The following is a 20,161-nucleotide window of genomic DNA, read 5'->3' on the forward strand; positions in this document are numbered from 1 at the left end:
GAATTATCTTAAAGTGTAGTGTCAGCGAAGGCGAAAGTGTAGATAGTTAAAATATATTCTTATGCTTAATATAATAAATTTGTGATCGCTAGTGTAATTAATACCTGTGCTTGAGTCAGCATTTCACTTGTAACGTATTCTTGTGTTATTCACCTCCTAGATTCTTACGAAAACAAGTAATTAACAGCTGACAGCTTGGCTGATAGCACCAACAACAAAAAATTGTATTTCGAAAATACGAAATAGGCAACAGAAGAATTGATGTGATGTGATAACAACAATTAACAAAGGTATGTATGTATCTGGATTTGTAGGCATATTTAATGTGTAGGCGTGTAATCATATACATACAGATACATATATACATATATTACTATAGTAACAATGCCAACAAATAATATAGCAGGGGAAAAAATATATCATAAAACATTATTAACTAATTACTTTACACTCAAAATGGTTAAAAGTAAACATAAAATTCAAATATTAATAATTTTAAGTTTATATACATATTAGTACAAAAAAAAACGAGAAAAACGTTATCTCGACTGCTCTGCAGCTATAATGCCTTTCACAGGTGCATTTCCTGTCACATAAAACTCTTTATCATGATTCAGTTTGGTTAATATGTATGTATATCTATTAATATGTATGTATATCTATGGTATATGATATCTGAAAAACATGTCCGGAGATTGTAGCTCTGCCTTGGAGAAAATACATGCTAAATTTTGTGAAAATATCTTGATAAATCGAAAACCATTCCATCCAATAACTTTATTTAGATCGGTCAGTTTGCTTGGTCTACATACATATGTATTTGTACATATGCTAAATGCTATAGTGGTCAAATATTGGCGATTCTGGCGAATTAGCAGATTCTTGGAGAGAAAAAGGCGTGCTAAAAATTTCTGATCTTTTTTACCGCAAGACTTTTTTGACAACCTATTATATACTTTATATGATCTCCGACATTTCTTTTTGTGTTTTTTACATACTTAGCGGCAAACTGTTCAGGTTATAAAATTTAATAAATCGCGTGTGCAAAAACAAAATGGGAATTCCCTAACTGACATTCACATATTTCACCATTTGATAAATATCTTACACCGCACCCCGGGCAATGTGTTAAGTCGCGTGTCTTTTTGCTAGCGTATCTTTGTATATACAGTTTGTATGCTTGTATGTTTCTTGAAAGCTACCAGGCTATAAACATTAATTTGTATATTGAAAACTTTTTAGGCAATGTCATCGTCTTTTTATACTGTTGAAACATGTTGCTACAGAGTATAATAGTTTTGTTCACCTAACTGTTCTATACATATATGTATGTATGTATCTCCTTAAACTAATTGAGTTAGATATAGGGTTATTTACATATATACATATGTATGTATGTAGAAAGAATCAGGATGACGAGTCCAGTTGAAAACCGGGAGACTGTTTGTTTGTCCGTCCGTGCAAGTTGTAACTTGAGTAAACATTGAGTCATCTTGATAAAATTTAGTACGCGCATTCCTTAGTAAAAAAGTACGAGTTCGTAGATGGGCGTAATCGGACCACTGCCATGCCCATAAAACGCCGTGAACCGTAAACTATAAAGTGCCATAACTAACCAAAAATTAAGAAAAAAAAACTCTAACTTGGCCCAAGGGATCGCTGTAGCAAAGGGTATAACGGTGCATCTTTGTGTTTATAATGAATAAAATCGTGTGAAAACTCGCCATAGACCCCATATAACTAACAAGCCTTATGCACCTGAAAGTACTTCCCGGCTTTAATCCCTGCAATTTGCAAGAGTATGAAATGTTCGGTTATACCCGAACTTAGCTCTTCCTTACTTCTTTTTTTTTAATTTTTTTTATACTGGGGTACCTTTTTGCAGTGTTTTTCATCAAACTATTATATGAATATGAATATAAGGCGTTGGTGTAGCAGCAGAAAATATCCCCGAAGTTCTTTGAAGGAATGCTGCCGAGTCGAATAAAAGTCCGCGTTCTCCGGTAACGTAGATGCGTTGTTGTTCTTGTGGCGGTAGTAAACATTCCTTAAGTAATTTCGAGCCATTGTTCCGGTTACTTAGACCCGACTGTCTGTCGTGGGACTATGTGCATTGTAAGAATTTTATGTGTATGTAAATATTCGGTTTCGGAAGAATTCAGCTCTCCTTACTTTTGTCATTTGATTTATAAAAAGTTCTCTTATGCTGATTTGAAAGTTTTTCAGTGCTTGTTGACATTTGTATATGTTTTTGGTTTATTTAATGGGATAGGCAAGATTAATTTATGGTAAAGGGTGATCCATTTGACTTTTTTTTAAGAAAAAACACAGAAACTTCAAATTTAACGGGGAATGTTTATTGTCATTGGAGAGAACATTCTTTGGCATTTATTTTTTGAAGATTATCTCCTTTAAATATTGGCCGGCTACGTCTCAGATGATCCATCCCTTGAGTCCAATTTTCGATGACTCGTTCGAGGCCTTCCAAGGCCTGAATCGAAGCGGGATTGTCTGCATAAATTTGAGGCTTTACGTATCCCAATAGGGAAAAGTCTAACGGCGTGTTCTCACATGATTTTGGTGGCCAATTGATTGGCCCAAAACGTGAAATTATCTGCTCACCGAAGTGTTCTCTCAATAAATCCATTAATTGATGCGATTTTCTTGGCACTTTTCAACTTTAGTGTTGAGTTGTTTAGTCGAAGAGACCGAAACCCATGTCGTCGTCTTCCTCGGACTCCGACTCCTCCTTTTTGGCTTCTTCCTTCTTTTCGGCAGCAGCGCCAGCACCAGCAGCTGGAGCAGAGGCAGCAGCCCATAGAGCGAAGCAATGTCGCTTGGGGAGGTCGAGCGGCTTCATTTCTTGCACAAGCTATATTTTGTAAACTTTCAATTTAAGATCTCGACGTAAAATGCGCCAAGTCGTTCCATACGTCAGTCCGAGTTGCTGGGTACGCCGACGAATCAATTCTAAACGGTCTTCGTAAACACTCTCAGCTAAGGGTGCTATATTTTCTTCACTGCGAGCTGGACGTGATCTCTTCGGTTGAATATTATCGAATGAATGCTGGGTCTCAAGGTGGGTGATGGTGTTGCGAATAGTACGCTCAGTAGGCCGATTATGTTGACCATAAGTTGAGTGAAGCGCGCGAAACACATTCTTTACAGAACGCGAATTTTCGTAATAAAGTTGAAGGATTTTTAAACGATTTTCAGACGATGAAATGCCAAACAATGCCGAACAAAAATAACATTACAGCTTGACACCACTCACGCGTGATCTGTCACGAAAAAGGTATTGAAAAAGAGTCTATACTTGGCTCACCCGTTATTAAGTGTTATTGGTGAATTTTATTTGGTCAGCTACTTAATTTTACTAAACGCGACATAACACTTTTATCGCCACATTTGAAATAGCCTAATTATGTACTGTTTTCGATACTGTTATCGTAATCATGGATTATTAGTTGATAGCATTTCCCGCCGAGTGTAGCTGAGTAGCAAATATTCAAGGTTTTCAAAGCACAAAGAATTTCCCTAACCACTCGAAATATAAATGATGTAATGAAAAAAAAACCAAAAAAAACTTAAGTTGTGCTAAGTAAACATGAAGAATATTAAGATAAAAGCAAAGTAAGCTATTTCTAAAAGAAAATAATACCAGCTGTAAGCAATCTGCATACAATAAAAATCTGTATACTTATGTGACTTACTGTTGATTTAAAATTTTATATGCAGGCTTAAATTTAAGCTCCTTAGAATTTCTCTCTTTTCTGATTTATAAGGCTTGGTCAATGTTTACATAAAAAGTGAGATAATTTAAATGCAACATTCTCTTGCAAAGATTGTAAATCTTTTTAATTGGCTGTTATCTGTTTGTCATGCGCAGTTTTGTGTTTTGATGTCTTGTTAAGTACTTTATACCTATAGGGGAATTTCCCAAAATGCTGGGTTTTCAATTTTTGTAAGTGCTTATTTGTCTTAATTCTAATTTGTATACGCTCAAAGTGTATAGATAGATAGATAGCAATTAATTAATTGAGGCACTGCGATCTATAGTCTATTGTTCCCTCTTCTGTATCGCATACTTGCCGAGCGTTATGCAGGTTATGTGAACCCTGTCCACGTAGATGGATCCAAGGGCCTTGAGCCTGCTTCTACAAATTGCTGGGTAATCTAAAATGTGATGTTCTGGAGTTTCCGGTTCCATGTCACAAAGCCGGCAGTTTGTACAAAAGGTTCTGCATATCTAGGGCAAGTCTTTCTTGAGTCTGCAGTGCCCAGTATAAAGCACGACAAGGGTATGGAATTTGTCTCTACTCTGTGTGGAGCAATTCCTTTATGGTGTGGGACCCCACCGTAATCCATGGTTCTGGTCCCATCAACCTGGAAGCCGCCGCGGAACGCCCTTGTTTGTTGCTATACAGAATTTGTCCTATACAGACACCTCCAACTCCATGCCACCAAGTGTTAGAGGCCTAAACCCCGGAAGAAATCTCCGTTGAGTAAAAGGGTTGATGTTTAACCCTACCGTATTACACTATCCCTTAGCTAAACTTAAGCCCCTTTGGACTATGTCGCAGAGAGTATTCTAAAATTTACCTAGTGCCATTATGACAGTGTCCTCGACGTACCCTTGGCACCGAATATCATTGTTTGTGGGCATCTTAAGGAGCTCATCTATTAGTAGGTTCCATAGTAGGACGGTTAGAACTCCACCCTGTATCAAGACGAATTTTCTCTCCCCTACAGTGGTTTCAGTTATCCTAGTACGCAGTTCAGCTTCTATCCATCTGCATACTGGAGCCGCCACATTCTTTTTTTCCAGTGCCTTGATTTCACTTGCGTGGGACGCATTGTCCAAAGCACCTTCGATGTTAAGAAAGGCGCACATCGCAACCTCACCATTTTCCAGCGAGTTATGGAGTTCAGCCGTAAGATGGTAAAGAGCAGTGTTAGTGGATCTGCCTGCTCTGTACGCGTGCTGACTGGTATGTACGGGTGCGATTTTTAGCACCTTGGCTCTTTATGTAGTTATCTACAATCTTTTCCATCTCCTTTAGCATGAAGGAAGTAAGACTAATAGCCCTGAACGATTGGGCCAGTGAGTAGTTCTTCCTTCTTACCTTGGGGATGAAAATTACCCTTGCTATTTCCCACGGTTCTGGGATATGCGCCATCGCAAGGCTATCTTTCATCAGCCCAACATGATGTGACAAGAGGTGCAAGATCTTGTTGTAAAAGTGCTGTTAAAATGCAGTCCTCCCCTGGTGACGAGAAGGAGGCCAGTGCCCACTTAATTTACTTGTGTGAATAAATAGCGATCTGGCCTATGAATGACCATTGGTGGAACTAGAACCAAGCTGCACAAGGATCACTCAAACTCGTCGTTTAAACTGGGTGGTAGTTTGATTCCAATTGAATTACGAATGAATTATTGCCCAAAACAGCACTACAATCTCTGAGCGAATCTTTCAGTTATCTTGGATCACTATAGCATATAACTGTCATCTAAACTGACCGATCAAATTCAAGATAAAAATCTGTTTAGACCCTTTCACGGGTATTTGAAATGCAGCTGTCAAGGGTATCATAGCTTCGGTGCTGCCGCAGTTCACGTGTTTTCTTGCCTTATTTTATTTGTTACTCTTATTGATTCAGCGCTCGAAATTGATAACTTAACTTGAGAGTTTAAGACACAGCTTTCACTATCAGCTGCATTTTGTAAAATTTATTGACATTTACGTCAAGCACGTGTTTGACAAATCCACATTAATATACCTGTCAAGGTGCTAGACGACGCCAGTTAATGCTGCCTAAGCCGCAACCACTCAGCTGACCGGCGAAACATAATACTTACATATACATACATACATATATTGCGCATGTGACAATCGGTAACCGCTTGCTTTGATTTTCAATAACGTTTTAAGTGCGTTTTTTTCCTCTTAAAGTATTTACTTGTATATACCAATATACATAGTGCCATAACAGCGTGCCGGTTGACCTCGTTTCTGTTTTATGCGCTTTTTTGTCATGCCACCAACGCATGGCAGAAGTAGTTGTCAAACTTAAAGATGTGTGCATAGATTTCATTAGATCTTTCTACAATTTCTTTCACTAAACAACTTTACTTTTTTTTTCTTATAATTATTATTTTTCTTTTTCGATTCAAAACTTTGATTTTAATTCATAATGACAACTCAAATGCTCGCCGGAATGGATTTCTGTACAGTTCAGTTGCCAAGCGCATTCAATGATCGTCATAAAATTCTATACAGCAGCTCTATTAATATTATTATAGTTCAATCCAATGACAATTGAGTGCGTTCATATTTGATAAATAAAAGCTTATATTCATAAAATTGATAAAAAGAAGTTAAATTTTTGTGCAATCATGCTATAAGCAGTATAATGTGGGGTTCATACTTTGCGACTGTATACACTCACATTATATTCGGAACATGTTTTGAATAACGGTTTTATACGTATGTTCAAACATAACTGATTTCAATTATATAACGAAATTAAAACATTTAAAAGAAGGTTGCTTTTTAGTGGCAGTTTATGGTGCGACTCTGAGTTATATGAATGACCAAAAATTTTGTGTTAGGGGAGCGGACGGTGTTTTAGTAGGTAGAAGTATGTGTGCAGTGAATGTTAGTAATTAATTATGTATAGAAATTTTCGATTTGAAAACTTAGAAACTTTTGAAAACTTATCGATAACACAAATATATCGATATTTTTTCAAATAGAAATTTAAAACTTATCGACAACACAACCACATCGGTGGTATTATCGATAAGTTTTAAATTTACAACGATATTGTTATCGATAAGTTTTAAATTTCGATTTAGAACATTATCGATATATTTGTGTTATCAATATGTTTTAACGGTAGCAATAATTAGAAATATTTTTTAGCTTAATATTGCACGGATATCTTGTAAAATACCAGCATTTTTTAACAATACATTTTTAGTTCTGCTTCGAAGACTAAACCAATTGAACAGGGCAAATAGTGGCTAAAATAAAATGGAAATGTGGTATAAAAAATTCATTAAATTTACTTGCGAGTCAGTGATTTGTTCAAAAATATATGTATATTTAATGCATTAGTTGCAAATTCGCTAGTAATAAATAAAAATTTGATATGCTGTTAATAAAGTTATCGATTACAAATATCAAACTGTTTTCGAAAAATTTTAATGTACAGTTGGTTTTGTTATTTTAAACATTTGTTACAAATTCGCTTGTTATAAAAACGTAATATGCGGTCACTAAAATTATCGATAACTTTACACCATAAATATCGATATACAGAATTGTTTGTTACTTCAAACATTCGTTTCAAACTCGTTAGTAATTAATAAAAAATCGATATACTGTTACTAAAATTATCGATAAGAAATATCCATATTTTTGCGATAAATATCGATATACGGAACCTTTTGTATTTCAAACGTTTGTTATGAATTTGTAATAATCAATAAAAATTCGATATGCTGTTACGAAAGTAATCGATTACAAATATCGAACTTTTTCCGATAAATATCGTTTGTTTATCGTTAATAAAAATTATAGCTCGATATGCTGTTACTAAAGTTATCGATTTTAAACATTATATTTTTGCCGATAAATATCCGTATAAGAACTTTTTTATTATTTCAAACATTTGTTACGAATTCATTTGTAATTAATCAAACCATCATATGCTGTTACTAAAGTTATCGATTTCAAACATAAAACTTTTTCTGATAAATATCGCAATACATAATTGTTTGTTACTTCAAACATTCGACTAAAACTCGTTGTTATTAGATACAAAACCTATATATTTTTACTTAAATTATCGATAACAAATATGCAGATTTTTTCGATAAATATCGATATACGGAATCTTTTATATTTCAAACGTTTGTTATGAATTTGTCATAATCAATAAAAACTTAATATGCCGTTACTAAATTTATTAATTGCAATTATCAAACTTTATCCGATATCGAAAAAAATATTGCTGTGAAACTACAGATTAGATAGATTATCGCAAAAGCAATCATTAAACGATTATTATTTTCTACATAGTTTCCAATATAACATTTTATCAATGTATATGGTGCGATTAAAATTAGAAGATATATATCGATATTTTCTATATTAATTTTTTAATATAAATAATAATAAAAATAATTTATTTTAAATATCGATATTATTAAATTTTTCTTTCAGACGTAGTTTTCGTTAATAACACAAAAATATGAAATTATTAATCAAATAATTATTTCATGGTTAATTTTAGGTAATAAAAAGAGAAAAAGTGGTTAAAGAACAGGTAGAACTGATTAGGTAAGCATAAATCGCTTCTAATTTTCCACTTAGTAACATTCTAGTTGTTTTGCTTTTTTTGTAAACATTATAAAAAATCGTCAAGCTACAATAACTTTAGTAAATAAAATTGAGGTTATGTGCTAAATTTTTTTATTTATATTATCAAAATATGATTTTGTTGATTTCATAGTATATTAAGCCCCACACCGTTTTTTTAATACATTCTATTATCGTATGATTTCCATTTAACCAAAACATATTCCAAGCGTGACAAATCTGTACATTTCTAAATACATATGTATGTATATGGCTATGGCTATGGCTATGGCCCCCCATTTTATAACAACCCAAAAAATACTAGTCACACTTCAGCAAATTTGCCTAATTTTCATTTTATATACATATATTTTGTGCTCAATTGCTCGGTCACACACTTCCGTCAACTCAGCACTCACACAGCTTGCCCACTTCCCTGCTGCCTATGTAAACACTGCCAACATTGGGTTGAGGATTTTATTATTATCCCGTGGCCAATGCTCTCACCGCAAAAATCCACTCACGCTTCTTCCACAATCAACTGGTCTGGCTACTTTATATCGCTGTAGGTAGCCAATTGTTGAGTATAAAGAGATTAGTGTTTGTTACCGTCTTCTCGCTGTATACATACAAGTATGTTTGTACAATGAACACAACGGACTTTTACCTTCCTACTTTTCTAGTTCAAATATGAAATCTTACCGAGTTTAATCAATCATGTGCTCAGTGTTATTCGATTTAGTAAATATGTATGTACATATATATGTGATGGATACTTTAGAAGCAGTAGAATTGTATTCAAGGTAACAAACCATCAATGATTCATCTAATGATTTCGATTCCTCCTCCGAACATAAAAGAAATTGTTAACGATGTAACTGGTATAAAGTTACTCAAAGCTGGTAGGAAATTAGTACTTTTGATGCTCTTTAGCTTCCTTACTTATAATATTTTAGAGTATAGCTAACGTTATTGAAATAAACGAATGAACAGTTGAACTTCCCTAATTTGAATCACCACAATCCAAAAAAAAAAACGTTGAGTTATGGAAGCAAATTTGACTTCTATTGTTAATTCAAGAAGTCGAGTTATGAAAGTTCAACTATGGAGTACTATCTTATTATTATTATTAACTAAGTATAAAACAGCTTACTTTGTTTCGTTAAGATATCTAGCTCACACTTCGAGTTCTCTATTGTAATTGAATCAGACGATGGAAAGTAGACCTTCGATATATAGTAAATATACCGATTTTATGCCTTCTCTGAAAGCTATACACCTCTCATTACAAAATTTGTAACTGTAAAAAATCACTGTATCGTCTGAATATTTAAATTAGTTGCGATATAGACTCGCTTACCTTTGTTTGGAACTTCTTTAACTTTGTATAGTTTGGTTCGTTTGGTTTTGAAACAAAAGGGGTTTTGTGGGCGTTTTTTGAAACATTTTTCAAGTCAGATACATACATACGTGACAGTTTGATACGTTGTCAGTCGTTTAGCTCGTTTATCTTAGATGACTAACCTGAAAGAACCTAAGATGAACATCACCCCTGTTGTTATCTTGAATGAGCTTCTTCTGCTATTTGTGGGCCGAGAAATAGAACGACCTATAAGTTTTGAATCGCTTTTGAGCAAATAATTGATTTTATGAGAAGCTTGAGATCTCGCTTGATTGCCTGCCGAGGGACGTCTGTAGTTATATCTTTTCTATTAGTCAGAAACTAAAATCAAACACAGCTCCTGCGTAGTCAAAAGCTGTCTGCTTTATAAAGCTATGAGAAATTCTAAACCTTTTTTCCAAGTTCTTATTGTAACTAGCTCTTAACTCTGGTAATCTTTTTGTCTGCAGATCATACTGTGTGTTCCAAAAGTTTTGGTATTACCTTGATATTGTCGTATGAAGAAAAAATAATACCAACCTTATCCTTTATGTGGAAACATGCTGCTCCTAAAGCTAGAAGAAATTGTCTAAAAACTGTTGACTATATGTTAGAGCCTAATCCTTTCATGAGACGACCCTAGCTTTTACTTAGCTGCCTTTTTAAGGACTGTTGAACTGACTGATGAATTAGTAAACTGTAGATTTGTAAGTAGTCCACGATTATTATCGTATCTTTGGTCAAAATCGGCAAGTGCGATTCGCTATCAAAGCCATGTTTACAGGCAGTATCCTAAATTATGGGGAAACACAAAAATATGGCTTTCCTGTCAGTGAGGCCAACATTCTAATTAAATTGGTGTGGAATTTGAGTGTTAATTGCGGCGCTTACGTTAAGCCGTATAATGTGTGTTTCTCATTGGTAAAGCAATATTTGTGAGCTGTTTAATAAAATTTGAGGAAAACAAAGAAAAAAGGGGATTTTTTCAGTGAGATATATATATGTATTTCAATTGTTAATAATATGTTTTTTATAACCTTTTTAACAATAAAAAAATTGTTGATGCCTGATTTTGTAATAAACATATTACTATGAGTAAAAATAGTAATTTTAATTTATTTTTCAAAATCTATGGTGCCTCCCTCAAAATAAACGCTCTATTGAAGCCGACGTTTTTCCAATTCTCAAAACAGTTGTTAAGGTCAGCCACACGGAGCTAAATCAGGCGATTTCGGTGGTTGCGGTACGATATTAGTTGAACAAAATTTGGCAATAAATCGTTACAATGAAGAATCAAAAACGCCATGGACTTGGTCGACCGTGCATTGATTCGTGAAGGCTCGACTTGCAAAAACCACGTCGAAGCAATCAAATGTCGGCCCATAATTTCCAAAGTTCAATGCAACGACTGTTGAAAAATACGAATAGCCTTACAAGTTCCAAAAACGACGCATAACACTCAAAAAATAGTTATTCCGAAAGAGCGAAAGTTGTTACACTTGCGAACGTGGCGTTCCGAAATTGGTTTTTGGAGAAGCACCCATTGACAATCAAAGAAAACTGTCAACATAAACTTGATTTTTGACCGAAGTATTTCCCATCGCAAGTGATGGTATCTTGACCGCTGATGGGCGCTCTCCCTTTTTCATCGATATTCAAAGTAAATGCCAATTGATCGTCTGTTTTTGGAAGGTCTTTAGAGCCGTAGACGTAAACACTTCGCCGGAAAGAATGGACGTTTCATGTCATCGGCGCCGTCAATAAAGCGATTGAATTAACCAAGATGGTTAAAAATCATGTTCCACGCTCATTTCGTCGAACAATTTGAGTCACCAGACGCAAATCCGATGGACTTTTCCATCTGGTTTTAGAGAGCAAGGTGCATAAAAAATACACCAGTATGGATGCGCTCAAGAAAGCGATTGTACGTGAATGGGCCAAAATACCACAAGCTCACATTCGTGCAGCATGCAACTCGTTTTTTGACCGTTTGAGGGCATAGTCAAGGCAAAAGGTGGCCATATCGAGCTAAAGTGAATGGATTCTAAATTTTTGATTATTTTCATACATTTTTGTCATTGGAATCAATAAAAATATTATCAAACTAAAAAATTATAGTCGTTTGAATAGGTAACACTTCGAGTGGGTAACCCTGTAGTTGAAAATTTGGCAAAAAACTCTCGAAGAATCAATGCAGTATGCGACCGTGCATTATCGTGGTGCAAAAACCAAGAGTTGTCGGCCCATAATTCCGGCCTCCTTTTACGAATAGCTTCACGCAAACGACGCATAACACTCAAATAGTATTCCTGCCAAACTGTCAGCCGGTTCGAAGGGATTTGGAGTGCACCACACCTCGACAATCAAAGAAAACTGTCAACATAAACTTGATTTTTGACCTACTTTGAAGTGGTCTTTTCGGTTTCGGCTCACCTTTGCCACGATATTCGGCCAATTGATCGTCTGTTTCTGGGTCTTAAGCATAGATTCAAAACTCATCGCCAGTAATAATACGTTTCATGTCATCATGGTAAACGGAAAGCATTGTTTCACAGATGTTAAGGTGGCGCTGCTTTTCGAAAAATTTGAGTGATTTTAGAACCAATCGTGTTTTCACTTTTCTAAGGCCCATAATAGTCTTTCAAAATAGTTTTCACTGACCCTTCCGATATTCCAATGTTGCCATTAAGATCTATGTCTGTTAATCGTCTATTTTCAAGCACCAATTCCTTTATTTTATTGAAATGTTGATCAATAGTTGATGTTGAGTGCCTTCCTGGACGTGGTTCGTCGTTAAAGCGTTCTTGAGCCTTTTTGATAATAATTTGTATCAATCAAAAACGAATGGCTTTTCGCACGAAATTTAAATTAACAAGTAAGGAAGGCTAAGTTCGGGTGTCACCGAACATTTTATACTCTCGCATGATAAAGTGATAATCGAGATTTCATTATACGTCATTTACATATTTTTCAAATACCGTATTTTTGTAAAGTTTTATTCCGCTATCATCATTGGTTCCTAATGTTTATACTCGTATTATACAAAGAAGGCATCAGATGGAATTCAAAATTGGAAGAAGACGTGGTTGTGAACCGATTTCACCTATATTTCGTACATGTCATCAGGGTGTTAAGAAAATATTATATACCGAATTTCATTGAAATCGGTCTAGTAGTTCCTGAGATATGGTTTTTGGTCCATAAGTGGGCGAGGCCACGCCCATTTTCAATTTAAAAAAAAAGCCTGGGTGCAGCTTCCTTCTGCAATTCCTTCCGTAAAATTTAGTGTTTCTGACGTTTTTTGTTAGTCGGTTAACGCACTTTTAGTGATTTTGAACATAACCTTTGTATGGGAGGTGGGCGTGGTTATTATCCGATTTCTTCCATTTTTGAACCGTATATGGAAATGCCTGAAGAAAACGACTCTGTAGAGTTTGGTTGACATAGCTATAGTAGTTTCCGAAATACGTACAAAAAACTTAGTAGGGGGCGGGGCCACGCCCACTTTTCCAAAAAAAATTACGTCCAAATATGCCCCTCCCTAATGCGATCCTTTGTGCCAAATTTCGCTTTAATATCTTTGTTTATGGCTTAGTTATGACACTTTATAGGTTTTCGGGTTCCGCCATTTTGTGAGCGTGGCAGTGGGCCGATTTTGCCCATCTTCGAACTTAACCTTCTTATGGAGCCAAGGAATACGTGTACCAAGTTTCATCATGATATCTCAATTTTTACTCAAGTTACAGCTTGCACGGACGGACGGACAGACGGACGGACGGACAGACAGACATCCGGATTTCGACTCTAATCGTCGCCCTGATCACTTTGGTATATATAACCCTATATCTGACTCTTTTAGTTTTAGGACTTACAAACAACCGTTATGTGAACAAAACTATAATACTCTCGTTAGCAACATTGTTGCGAGAGTATAAAAATCTTACTATTTTTTGCACACAATAGTATGTTTACACTGAAATTGTTACCGCACACTTAACTACACAATGCAATTATTAGATTTGCATAAATAATTGCCACTGAGGCGCCTATTTGCTATATAAATATAGTATCTGCTTACGGTACTACAGTGTGTTGTGCTTTGCATACTTGATCAATGCATTAGCGATATCCAGCATAAAGTGGCGCTCAATAAAAACTACAAAGCTGCAATATAAATAATAATAATAATCATAACTAGCGCTCAATAGTCATAATAATAATAACAGCAAATCAAAGGCGCTGCTTTTAGTGGTGTTTTCATAAGCAATCGTCAACACACATTAACGCTTCCATTGAATTTAATTCACATCAATTAAATTGCTGTATACGCAACAATTTTGGGCAACCGTTTTACTTGCCACAATTTATTTATTTACACATGCGTCACGTATAGGCTTTGGTTGTGTGTATGTAAATTTTATTGAAAATTGTGAAACTTGATTGCATAGTGTTTTTCTAAAATTAGTCAGCAGGCATGAAATGCTAAATATAAAGATAATTGTAGAAAAAATCAATATTATATTTGGTTCTGTGTCATACTTTTTTTGTGATACTGTAGAACACTATTGTGTTTAGTAAGTTACGAAGTTAGCTTGATATATACGTAAGCCAGTGATTTTAGGAAGTAAAGTGTCTTATCTTTATTTTCAAAGTACGGCTGTTAACATCTGCCCCTCTTTCTTTCCCTTAAGGGGGTATTCTGGTTTAGAAATTCGAAAAAATCGATTTTTTTGCATATTTTAATAGTATAACCCTTCAAGAAAATGTCCCTAAGAGGATTTTTCGAAATTCAAATTATTTTCCGAATTACAGCTCATTTTGTGACTGCGACTCCGACTGCGCGCGACTAGTTCTCAAACTTTAAACTCGTTTTTCTCATAACTACTTTTCTAGAAACGGTGTGCATGATATCTCAAGTTCTACTCAACCGATTCACATGAAATTTTACACAGAGCTTTTTTATACATTATAGTATCGCACTACGAAGAGCTTTCGAAAGAATTTTTTTTTTACTTTTAAAAAATTCCGAGCCACAATAAAAACAGAGAAAATACGAGACTTTTTTTGCAAACCTCCACTATTTTGTAAAATTTTTTTTTTCAAAAACGTTTCGTAGTGCGATAACTACACTTTTACTCTTCACGGATTTCGCAGAAATTTTCATTTTAAGTCACGGAAAGGATTTATATCCTGCACACCAGGACTAGCCATTGTTTCATCATTCTCTACTTCGCCGACCTGCAGTTTTTTTTAATTTATTTTTTTTTCCTATATTTTTTATGTTTTGTATTCTTAGAATATCAATAAAAAGCATGTAAAAAAATGGATAGTCAAAATAATTTTTGATTTTTTTTTATCGCGTCAAAAAAAAATACCTAAAATTCGGGCTTCTAAACCAGAATACTCCTTAAAACTTTTTCATTGGGAAACATTGGAGAGCTTCTAAAGTATTTTTATAAATGATCAGCAAGACAAGCTGGATCGTTTTAGCCATTTCCATAACTTTATCTGTATATAAAGGAAGAAGTCCCTCAGTTTTTGAGATTGCGAACTGAAATTTTGCACACATCCTTTTCTCACTAACAGCTGCTCATTTGTCGAAACCACCGATATCGGACCACTATAGCATATATGTTTACGCCATCCTCGAATATATTGTAAAGAGAGGATCACTGAATTATTATCTAAGACAACTCGAAAACCTCCGAAAATATTATTCAGATCGGAAGACTATCGCCTATAGCCGGCATATAAAATCACCGACTACAATGAAATGCTTATATAGAACACGAGTTTGTCGCGGGTTTCCGTCCGGGATCCTGTTAGTGAGGGACTACGTGTAGGTGGTGGTTGTCGCACTGTGGTGTTGGTTTGCGACGGCACTGTAGGTTGTTGAGTGAGCAGACTCCTGTAATATGGGGAAACGTACGACAAACTCCACTGACGTGTGGTGCGCAGGCCGTAAAAAGTCGGTAAGTGAAACCAGTAAGTGCAAAATTGCACTTCACTAATGTAACGTTCCGACGTTTGACGCTCTGACACACGGAACAGACTGTGCGAGGAAACAGGAGTTGCTGAGTGGTTCTCGCACGACAATTGGAGCGGGATGAGGGTTGGGGACTGATCAGAAAGAGAGTCATGCTGCCTGTTTGAGCTCCTATGGATTGTAGAGGTCCTTTGTTAGTCACTCGGGTGGAATTGCGGTGCATTGCGCGAAATTGGTGCAGTTTGCACAGCTAAAGGGGCTAATGTCGCAGTAATGCGTTGGCAGCATGGGGTCACGTAACTCGTTGTTCACACCCGGTGAGTCTTGAGGCCTGCGCAGGTCTTAAGATGGCTCCATCCACTGCATGTATCAACCGCGGTGGAGTATGGAAGAAAATTCCTGCGTGCCCGGGTTAGACACAATGCCAGCACGAGTTAGGAGGATACGGGGCAATCCTGCTGCAAGGAGTTGCTCCAGTGATGAGAAGTTTAATTTAAAACTTACCGATCCAAACGGGGTTTGATATCTGCAAAATAACCGTGTCAATTCCGGTAACGTTGAACCGGCTGTCAGGTGAATTGCTCATCAAGGTTCTCAACTTGTCGCTTACCACTCTTCAATTACTCGATGTGGGTAAAATAATAAAAGTTTTCACACTACTGAAACCTGGGAAAGCCGCCAACGATGATGAGTCCAATCGCTCGATAACTCTCCTTTCCACAATAATAAAGACACTTGAGGCCTTGCCCATCCCGACCTTCACTTCCATCTGATATTTGATGGCTTCAACAAAAAACCACTCTGCAAGAGGAAGATCCTCGTAGCGTTGGATTTGTCAAAAGCCTTTGACACAGTCAACCACACAACGCTACTTGAGGACATCCAAAATCTAGGCTGCTTTCAGGTTTGAAGAGATGGACTGTGAACTACCTGAGCGGTCGGCAATCATACGTACTGTTTCGAGATAAAAATTCTAAATTGAGAAGAATTAAACAGGGGATTCCGCAGGGCGGAACCCAAAACCACTCTGCAAGATTTGGATTGGATTTGTCAAAAACCGTCAGTCAATCATACAACGCTTCAAGAGGACATCCAAAATCTAGGCTGCTTTCAGGTTTGAAGAGATGGACTATGAACTACCTGAGTGGTCGGCAATCATCCGTACTGTTTCGAGGTAAAAATTCTAAATTGAGAAGAATTAAACAAGTGTTTCCACAGGGTCACCATCCTCTCCCCGTTGCGGTTAGCTAGCCGACAGCTAGCCGATTTCGCCTTGTATGTCGCAAGGCAAACGGTAGGCCGATCCTTAACTGCGCCGCACCAATATGGTCGCCTGGCCGATTCTCTCTTGGAGTCAAATCAACAGGTATCCTACTTATAGAGAATCGACCCAGATATACACAATATATCTGACACCCCTCTCCCTATGTTGAACGAAATGCCTTAACAGAAAAATATTTCATTAATAAAAGTAAAATTTCAAAATATTTCAAGTGATGAAATGGGCATTTAACACTCAAAGATAAGTGAGGATATAAGCACGAATATATATGTAGTATATATGTACATAAGTATATAACGCAAGATGTATTTACATATGCATCTACTTTTTATCTATTTTTAGTGAATTTTAAGCTTTGCTGTCAATCACATGCTCCATGATTTATGACATCATTGAGTGTTTGACACCGCTCACCTTCACACGCACACACTCGATCAGCAAGTTGTGTCTGTGCACTCAAGCAATTAGCTATTTAAGCGCTTCATGTGCCAAAACTGATAGCGATAAGATACATACATAATCTGTTAATTTGTGTTTAACCGAAATCGGTTCTATGTTACCTACATACATATGTTATGTGTTAATATACTAACACATATAAATACAAAAGTTATGAAACAAGCCGGTAATGTAACAAACATATGTTTTCACACTCATTTGTAATAATTATTTAATGGCATATATGTATGTGCATATGTATGTATGTATATACTTTTATATACATACGTACATATATAAAAATGCTCATCTATTTGCTTTGTTACACAACAGTTACTTTGTTTTTATCGAAATACAACTGTGAAGGTTATTTTTGTGTGAGAATTTTGAAACTAAATTTCTTGCTTTTGATTTTTACATACCGGAAAAAGTATATACATACATACATATGTATATCATCACCTAAAATGCAAAATATGGTAAACATCACTTTTCATAAGTTTACAGGCGTAGGAAAAACGATGTAATAGAAGCCACTCAAATTGAAACAAAACATGAGTTTTGGTTATAGAATGGTTACCTATTGGTTAACATATACACATATATGACTCATGTTTTGGTTATAAAATGGTTATTACATCTGACAGCGATTTTCGATTCTTTTTGGTGCTACGTTGTTTTGCATTTTAGGTGACAATATATACTCATATGTACACATAGTATAAATTATAACAGCAGGTGTTTATATGCAGGAATTTCAGCTGGAACGAGTCATGACACATTTGATATATGATAAATGTTTATAGTGGCTTGTAATTCATAGTGAGTACGATAAGAGAAACTTTTATGCAACTTTGTTATGATAAATGAAAGAAAATCACCATTTTCAGTTTGTTTGTCCAGCGCACAGGAGCGATAAAGCGCACGATTCGCTAAACAGGGTGATCGCAAGTATATTTTTGTAGATGACTTGTCGACTCAAAAAATTTGGCAAAAAAAAAAATTCAAAACAAAATTATTATTTAATACAATAGTGTATAGGAGTCTTATTAAAGTGGTATAACAACTTGCTAGCATTTACTTGTCTTGTTTTAAACCAGTTTTCGAATTTCCCCTGCCTTTAAAGTGGTATAACGACTTGGTATGCTATATGCATTTAATCGTGTCAGTGTATATGATTTATAACAGTTATTTGTTCGAATCTACATACTTGTAATATGCCACTATATATTTTTATACCAGTTTTAGTTCGTATTGCCACTGCCATTAATGCTGTATAACCACTTATTATTTTATCTGCATAGAATAATGTCAGTCTATGACTTTATACCAGTTATTTCTTCGAATCGATTTCGTTATAATATAAGATTCTACATCGTTATACTAGTTTTTTGTACTTACTGCCACTGTAATTAATGCTGATTAGCCACTTATTATTATATCTGCATTGAAATATGTCAGACTATGCCTTTATACCAGTTGTGTGTTCGTATATTCCTCCTTTTCTATCTCTATTAATCTATGTCAGTCTATGACTTTATACCAGTTGTATGTTCGAATATACTTTGTTACCGCTATTGATTTGGTATGACTGTTTGTTATTATATATCTATTGAATTACGTCAGTCTATACTTTTATACCAGCTGTGTGCTCGGATGTACTACTTTATGCCAGTATATCTATTTTACACCGGTTGTGTGTTCGTATTTTCCTTTTTTTACTATTCTACTATTAGATTACGCCAATCTGTCTTTATACCAGTTGCTTGTCCATATTGTCACTTTAATTAAAATGTTATAACCACTATTGCTATGCTCTCTATATTAAATTATGCCTGTCAACGTGACTTATACCAGTTGTTTTCTTCCAATCTACATAGTTAAGCTCTTTTAAATTATTTATACCAGTTGATTGTTCGTATTGGCGCCCTCATTAAAGCGGTATAACAGCTTTTCATTCTATCTGTATATGATTATGTCAGTATACGTGTTTTATACAACTTGTTTGTTCGATTCATCGCTATATAAGTTTTGGCGAAATTTGAGCCAGCCACTAATAATGCTTTTAGGCTCAACCAACGCAATTTCTGGTGACGTCACATGAATACGCTTTGTGGAAGCCGTGACTTTTTTTTATATAAAAAAATTATTGATATTACTATTCATTTCTATGAAATGCATGTTCATACGATTTTTCTTTTATTAGGTTAATTGATTCAATTGCTCTTCATTAAAAGATAAATCAGCTGAATTGCATTTTAGATGTAATCAACAATTTATTGTATAATTTTCGAATTGCATTAACCGGGTATTACTGTAAGAAAAATAAGTAGTGTTTTGGTAAGACCTTCAATTGGCTGCCTTTTTCGTTTTTGGAACCGACTGATGACGTTTTATCATGTCATCGCCCTATTCAAAAACGACATATTGGCTGGGGTTGCTCCTTTTCGTTATGCAGAGAAAGCAGTCAAGAATTATTTTTAATAAACATATATTATTATGCTTGATTTCGGTTGGTGAATGTGACTGCTTCGCCTCTACAATTATGTTAAATATAATAATTCATGTAAATGTACTCAGACGCCAAGGCGCCAAATACTTAATGGCCTATTTAGCTCCACAAAGAGGACTCAATTCTATTACGACATTTTGCTATTAAGTGAAAAAGTACGAGGTATAAAAAATCTGTTTGGTAAATACACTTTATA

General features: G+C 35.4%; 1 protein-coding gene across 1 annotated transcript in view; it reads right to left on the reverse strand.

Annotated features, from left to right (window-relative positions):
• Positions 1-20,161, reverse strand: part of LOC126762498 (serine-rich adhesin for platelets) — a 234,692-nt gene that overhangs the window by 35,501 nt on the left and 179,030 nt on the right. The window lies entirely within an intron of this gene.

This window comes from Bactrocera neohumeralis, chromosome 6 (genome assembly GCF_024586455.1).
Source record: "Bactrocera neohumeralis isolate Rockhampton chromosome 6, APGP_CSIRO_Bneo_wtdbg2-racon-allhic-juicebox.fasta_v2, whole genome shotgun sequence".
In the NCBI taxonomy this organism is placed as follows: Eukaryota; Metazoa; Arthropoda; class Insecta; order Diptera; family Tephritidae; genus Bactrocera; species Bactrocera neohumeralis.